Raw genomic sequence first — 8,414 nt, forward strand, 5'->3', positions numbered from 1 at the left:
AATAACAATAAATAACGAGAACATGAGATAAAGGATCCTTACAGTAAGGTTATACATTAATACTGTAATTCACAATTTTTTCGTCTATTATTATGTATTGCATTGCACTGCTGCCACAAAGTTAATAAGTTTCGCGACGTGTTCTGGCAATACCAAACCTGATTCTGATTCCGAAGTTCATAGATGATAGGAAAAGGAATACAACCATATCTTCTTCAGAGTCCTGATGAAGGGTCTCAGCCCGAAGCATCGACTGTTCACTCTTTTCCATGGACGCTGTCTGACCTGCTGAGTTCCTCCAGCATTTTGTGTGTGTTGCTTTGGATTTCCAGCGTCTGCAGACTTTCTCGAGTTTATGTCCGTGACATGCTAATTTAATTTTTGAATGAGAAATAAAAATGTAAGTTGAGGCATTAAGAATACTCCCTATATATTTATTTCAAATTAATGTGGTGGGATCTATTAGGGTTAACTGGGAGAATATAAGAACGTAAGAAATAGCAGGAGTAGGCCATCCGGCCCATCGGGCCTGCTCTGCCGTTCAATAAGATCATGGCTGATCTGGCCATGGACTCATCTCCAACTTGCTGCCTTTTTCCCATAACCCTTAATTCCTCTACTATCCAAAAATCTATCCAGCCTTGTCTTAAATACATGTACTGAGGTAGCCTCCACTGCTTCCTTGGGCAGAGCACTTAATACCTTGGTTTAGGACCTTAGCCAAATTCAGAATTGGAATCAGGTGTATTATTACTGACGTGTGACGTGAAATCTGTTAACTTAGCAGCAGCAGTTCAATGCGATACACAATATAGAAGAGAAAAAAAATAAAAATAATAATAAATAAATCAATTACAGTATAAAAACATACAAAAAACAGAAGTTGTATATTAAAAAAAGTGAGGTAGTGTCCATGGGTCTGAAAAATGTCACTTTCAATGGTGCATGTACTGCCCTGGAGAATCAGCCTTGAGAATATGTGTCCTTTTCTTTCCCTTTGGCTCTTTAAAAGTCTATTTGTTTAATCTCTGTTCCCACCCACCTTCCCACAGCTCCTTTCATCCTCTTCTCATGCCAACTGAAAGCATACAGCTGTAAATGTACTCACTTTCATGTTGTGGTGAACTACATAGACCTGTCTGGACATGCCCCCCTGCTGACTGCTCCTGTGGCTCCTCCCACAGACCCCGGTATAAAGGCGATTGGAGACACAGCCCCAGCCTCAGTCTCCAGGATGTAGTGTGGTGGTCATTTGCTGCTTGTTCTTTCTTCCAGCCAATAAAAGCCTATATCTCGCCTCACGTCTCTGAGAGTTATTGATGGTGCATCACTTGTCCTGTAGTCGGCGGTACTCTGGGATTCATTTTCTGGTAATCCCTGGAAACTAAAGATTAGCTTGTAAATTACTGCAAGGAAAAAAAATACAGTGACTGCCATCTTATTCTGTGCAAAAGAAACAGTGAGGATGTGGTATTGAACCATTTTATACACAATACTGATTCTCAAAATTGTGAAGGTGGGGAAACAGCCTTGCCCGGATTGAGTGGGTTGACGTTGTAGTTTATGTGACAGTTATTCAGCGTAGAGACAGGCACTTCACCCCATCACATCTGTGCTGACCACCTATTTTAACGCCACTTGCCTGTATCAATTCCATACCCCTCTATTCCCTGACCATTCGAGCACCTGTCCAGACGCCTCTCGCATGCGTTACTGTTCCTGCCTCCGCCATCTCCTTGTGCAGCTCATTTCAGATACCAGCCGCTCTTTGTGTGAGAAATTTACTCTTCAGGTTCCCTTTAAACCTCCTCTCCCTCACCTTCAAGCATGCCATTTAAGGGACCATGTCAAAAGTTCAGCGAAAGGCCACGGACACAGCATCCTGCCCTCCTCATTCCTCTTTGGTTACTTTTCTCAAAAAACTAAAATCATCAAACATGCACAGTCACGCTGACTATCCCTAATCAGTCCTTGCCTTTGCAAATGCAAATAAATCCTGTCTTTCAAATACTTTTCTGTTTACTTTTCACCACTGATTTAAGGCTCACTGGCCTATGGTTCATGACCCATGCTGCCCTTCTTCAGTTAAGTCACATCTGCAAATCACCTTCCCAGGATGGCGGGACTGTCCTATGTTGAAAGATTGGAGCGACTGGGCTTGTATACACTGGAATTTAGAAGGATGAGAGGGGATCTGATTAAAACATATAAGATTATTAAGGGATTGGACATGCTAGAGGCAGAAAACATGTTCCCAATGTTGAGGGAGTCCGAAACCAGAGGCCACAGTTTAAGAATAAGGGATAGGCCATTTAGAACAGAGTTCAGGAAAAACTTTTTCACCCAGAGAGTTGTGGATCTATGGAATGCTCTGCCTCAGAAGGCAGTGGAGGCCAATTCTCTGGATGCTTTCAAGAAAGAGTTAGATAGAGCTCTTAAAGATAGCGGAGTCAAGGGATATGGGGAGAAGGCAGGAACGGGGCACTGATTGTGGATGATTAGCCATGATCACATTGAATGGCAGTGCTGGCTCGAAGGGCCAAATGGCCTACTCCTGCACCTATTGTCTGTTGTCAGTACCTCACCTCTGAGCTAACAAGGCTACAAAACCTCTGCCAGGACCTTGGCAACTCCTCCCCTTCCTTCACAAAACATCTTAAAATACAACTGAACAGGCACCAGGGATTTATTCAGCTTTATGTGTTCCAAGACCTCCAAAATCTCTTCCTTTTTAATGTTGATATGTTCTGTGATATCACACTTCCCTTTTCTGAACTCAATAGCTTCCATGACCTTCTAAGTACAAAAGAGAAGTATTCATTTGAGACCTCACCACTTACTGTGCCTTCATACATAGAATAGCACAGGTTTTCTCCATGTCCTCCCACAGTCCAAAGATGAACCCGTTCGTTGGTTAGTTGGTTATTGCAAATTGTCCTGTGATTAGACTCGGGTTAAATTGAGAGTTGCTGGATGATACAGATCAAAGAGATGGAAGGGCTAAATAAATCTCTAAATAAATCTCACCGTATCTCTAAACAGATAAATATATCCTAATGAGGAACTCTGCTCTCCCCAGCTACCCTTTTGCACTGAATAGAATTTTTGGGACTCTATTTTATCTGCCAGGGGTATCTCATGCCCCTTTTTGCCCGCCCAATTTCCTCAGGTGTACTTTCTTGACCTCAACTGCCTATACTGGACACCGTGTTTCCATTTTCATGACAGAACCCTCAATATCCCTCATCATTTGAGGTCCCAAATCTTACCGTCTAGCCTTCCCTCACTTGAACAGGAAGGGGTTGGCCCTGAATACTTCCTCACTCTTTTGAAAGCCTCCAGTTACCAGACATCCTTTTGCCTGCAAGGAGCTTTTTCCAATCAACTTTTGAGGCCTCAAATTTAGGACTTCAGCTTAAGAACCAGTCTTATCTTTTTCCAAGACTAACTTGAAACTAATAGAATTATTGTGACTAGACCCAAAATCTCCCCCTGAATGATGGGATCTGTAGAAGATGCTCAACCATTCTCATTTTTCATCACAATAGTTCCAAATTTAAGTAAAATTATTCAAGGGTGAAGAGTTCCAAAATACTGAAACATCAGACAATATTTGAAAATCTTCCTGTTTATTTAAACTTTTAATCAGAAATTCCTATTTTCAAATGCCATTTGCTTCTACTTCTCTATTATTATGTTCCTTCTTCTCATCTTGGTATGTTAAGTTTGGCCTTATTTTTAAATTTTAACTTCCATGCATTAGCAATACACACAAAAAGCTGGAAGAACTCAACAGGTCAAGCAGCATCTGTAGAGAGGAATAAACAGCTGAGACGCTGCATCAGGACTGGAAAGGGGCAAGCATTTCTAGGCTGAATGATTCCACTATTTCCCACTTTCCCCATTTCTGTAAACTTCTGCCCATTAAAAACTGATACCTATAGTCCCGTCCCTGTTGATTCAACATCGCTATTCAGGCTGAATTGCTCAGTGTATGGATTCTGAAGTTATAAAAAACTTGCAAAGCAAAGATATCCCATCTAGAAAGTCCTGGGTTTAACTGCCACCCAACTGTAGCTTCGTTGATCTTAACTAATCGTAGGCCTATAATACACTTCTAAACTCCTGGGCTATAAAGGGAATTAAATCAACCAGATCTGCTATTCTGATTGCTATTTTGTGAACTATAATACATTAATTACTGCTAAAATGAGAAGGCAACTTAAAGCCTGCAATTTTAATGGTCTGACCATTGTGTAGAGCCGTTGTTCTACTTATTTTGGGATTGTTCTTGTCGTGTTGGTTATTGGGGGATTGTGCAGAGCAGCATGCAGGATATTCAACTGAATTTTATTGACAATCCTGCTTGTATAGTACGTAAGCTCCTCCCATATGGGAGTGGCTAACCGATTGGCCTAGGAATAACACTATTAACTACCATCACAGTTCTCTGTCCAGTCCAGATTTCTGGGTTATTTTTTCTAAGTTGTTGGTTTTGTAATTGCTGAAACGAGCATGGACTACTTGGATGAATGATTCTAATTTTAGTCAGTCTTCTATTTGGCTCAAATGTTGTTCCTGATCTTCACCCTTGATCCATAGTTCAGTCCCTCCCTACCTACATCCAGGATACATCCCATGCCCTCTACCTCTTCAATAACTTCCAGTTCCCCGGTCCCGACCGCTTCATTTTCACCATGGATGTCCAATCCTTATACACTTCAATTCCCCATCCAGAAGGCCTCAAAACCCTCTGCTACTTTCTGGACAATAGACCTCACCAGTTCCCCAACACCACCACATTCCTCAGGTTGGTGGAACTGGTACTCACACTTAATAACTTCTCTTTCGGCTCTTCCCACTTTCTCCAGACCAAGGGTGTAGCTATGGACACTCACATGGGCCCCAGCTATGCCCGCCTCTTTGTGGGTTATGTGGAACAGTCTATGCTCCAAATCTATACTGGTACTGCTCCCCAACTTCTCCTTCAATACATTGACGACTACATTGGTGCTGCTTCCTGCACCCATGCTGAGCTCTAACTTTCACTCAGCCCTCAAATTCACTTGGTCTCTCTCTGACACTTCTCTCCCCTTTCTCGATCTCTCGGTCTCCATCTCTGGAGACAGACTGTCCACTGACATCTTCTATAAACCCACTGACTCCCATAACTACCTTGATTATACCTCTTCCCACCCTGCCAAATGCAAGAATTCTATTCCCTATTCCCAGTTCCGCCATCTCCGCCGCATCTGCTCCAAGGATGAGGCTTTCCTTTCCAGGACATCCCAAATGTCCTCTTTCTTTAAGAATCGTGATTTCCCTTCTGCCGTCATCAATGATGCCCTCACCAGCATCTCCTCCATTTCCCGCACTTCAGCCCTCACCCCATCCTCCTGTCACCACAACAGGGACCGTGTTCCCCGTGTCCTCACCTATCACCCCACCAGCCTCCGGATTCAGCATATTATCCTCTGCAACTTCCGCCACCTTCGACAGGACACCACCACTAGAGACATCTTTCCCTCTCTACCCCCTCTGCTTTTCACAGGGATCGTTCCACATCCCTCCCCACAGATCTCCCACCTGGCACTTATCCCTGCAAGCGTAAGTGCTACACCTGTCCCGACACCTCCTCTCTTACCACCATTCAGGGCCCCAAAAAGTCCTTCCAGGTGAGGCAACACTTCACTTGTGAGTCTGTTGGGGTAATCTATTGCATCCGGTGTTCCCGGTGCGGCCTCCTCTACATCGGTGAGACCCGACGCAGATTGGGGGACCGCTTCGTCGAGCACCTCCGCTCCGTCCGCCACAACAGACAGGATCTCCCGGTTGCCAATCAATTCAACTCTCCTTCACATTCCCATTCGGATATGTCCATACATGGCCTCCTCTATTGCCATGATGAGGCCAAACTTCGGTTAGAGGAACAACATCTCATATACCGTCTGGGTGGTCTCCAGCCCCTTGGCATGAACATCGAATTCTCCAACTTCTGGTAATTTCCTCCCTCTCCCTTCCCCCATCCCACCTTCACTCTGTCACCTCTTCTAGCTGCCTATCACCTCTCATGACTGTCTTCTTCTACTACACATAGTGCTTTCCCTTTAGATTCCTTCACCTCTCCTGCCTATCCCCTCCCCCTCCCCTTGATCTTTCCTGATTGGTTTTCCACCCTCCCCCCACCTTCTTTATGGGGCCCCTGTCCCCTCCTTCTTTAGTCCTGACAAAGGGTCTCGGCCTGAAACGTTGACTGCTTCTTTCAACGGATGCTGCCTAACCTGCTGAGTTCATCCAGCTTTTTTGTACATCTTGTTCCTGATCTGCTAGCTGCAACAGCCACTTAAAAAAATGTTTTAAATGTCAGTTAGTCAAAAATGCTGATTGTGGACTTCAGGAAGGGTAAGGCGAGGGAACACGAACCAATCCTCATACAGGAATCAGAAGCTGAGTGAATAATTTCAAGTTCCTGCATGTCAAGATCTGAGGATATAACCTGGTTTCAACATGTCAATGCAGCTATAAAGAAGGCAAGACAGCGAGTATATTTCATTAGGAGTTTGAAGAGATTTGGTTTGTCAACTGAAACATTTGAAAATGTCTATTGATGTTCTGTGGAAAGCATTCTGACAGGCTGCAACACTGCCCGATATGGGGGAGAGGGGGCTACTACTTCACCGGACCAAAAGAAGCCCCACCTTGAGTACTAGCTTCTGCAATACCCAAGACATCTTCAAGAAACGGTGCCTCAGAAAGGCAATGTCCATTATTAAGGATCTCCATCACCCAGGACATGCCCTCTTCTCATCGTTACCGTCAGGAAGGAGGTACAGAAGCCTGAAGGCTAGAAGTAGGGGACTCAGTAATTCAGGAAGCTTCTTCCCTCTTCCATCCCATTCCTAAATGGAAGTTGAACCCATGAACATTACCTCACTTTTTTTTAATGTTATTTCTCTTTTGCACTATTTTTAATTTGTTCAATATACATATATGCACTAACTGTAATTGATCTACCTTTTTCTTTTATATTATCATGCATTGCATTGCACTGCTGCTAAGTTAACAAATTTCACGACACATGGTGACAATAAACCTGATTCTGAAATTATTATGCTGACGTGGTTAGTTTTTACTTTATTTATTCAGGTATGACGTGGAATAAGAACATAAGAAACAGGAGCAGGAGTCGGCCATCTGGCCCATTGAGCCTGCCCCGCCATTCAATAAGATCACGGCCGATCTGGCCATGGACTCATCTCCACCTATCTGCCTTTTCCCCATAACCCTTAATCCCCCTACTATACAAAAATCTATCCAACCTTGTCTTAAAAATATTTACCGAGGTAGCCTCCACTGCTTCATTGGGCAGAGAATTCCACAGATTCACCACTCTCTGGGAAAAGCAGTTCCTCCTCATCTCCATCCTAAATCTACTCCCCCCCCCAAATCTTGAGGCTATATCCCCTACTTCCAGTTTCACCTACCAGTGGAAACAACTTTCCTGCCTCTATCTTATCTATCCCTTTCATAGTGTTATGTGTTTCTATAAGATCTCCTCTCATTCTTCTGAATTCCAGCAGGTACAGTCCCAGGCGACTCAATCTCTCCTCATAATCAGAATAGGCCCTTACTGCCGAGGCGCCCAGCACCCCCAATTTAACCCTAGCCTAATCACGTGACAATTTACAATAACCAATGAATCTACCAACCTGTATGTCTTTGGACTGTGGAAGGAAATTGGAGCATGTGGAGGAAACCTTTGCAGTCACAGACAGAACGTATGGGTTCCTTACAGACAATGGCGGGAATTGAACCGGTGCTAACCACTATGCTACCTACTTGTCATGGGTCACCTGAAACAATATTGACATACCCATTTAAATGAGCGCACAATATTTCTATTATTAAACTCCAGCCTGTGCTTTTATGCAATAGTGTATATCCGACGTGTCATATTGAAAACAGTGATCTGCGACAGATCTGATTGGACTCCCTGTAGTGATCTTGACCCATATTCCAGCGTGACAGTGAATTCAGAAAAGGTATAGCACTCAGCACGAACAAAACTTTCATTTTTAAAAAAATGCCTTTATTTTTAGTTTACAAAATAAATTTTGCTTTTACAGGCTTCTGCATTTCGTAAAATTGAAAAATTAACAAAGGCATAACTAGGAAAATGTAAACATAAACACTTGCATGCAGGACTTAATGGCCTTAAATAAATTCCTGACACTTCTATTAACAAATAAATTTTCACACTATACCATATCTTTATTTTATATAAATTTACAAATCTAGAGTCCTACTCAGTAGTGAGTAACCAGGTCATAGAAACAACCCTGGAAAAATACCTAAAAATAAAATTCAGCGAGATGCACAGGCAGAATAAAGAAAATATTGTTCATTAACATTAC

This window comes from Hypanus sabinus, chromosome 24, assembly GCF_030144855.1.
Source record: "Hypanus sabinus isolate sHypSab1 chromosome 24, sHypSab1.hap1, whole genome shotgun sequence".
Classification (NCBI taxonomy): Eukaryota; Metazoa; Chordata; class Chondrichthyes; order Myliobatiformes; family Dasyatidae; genus Hypanus; species Hypanus sabinus.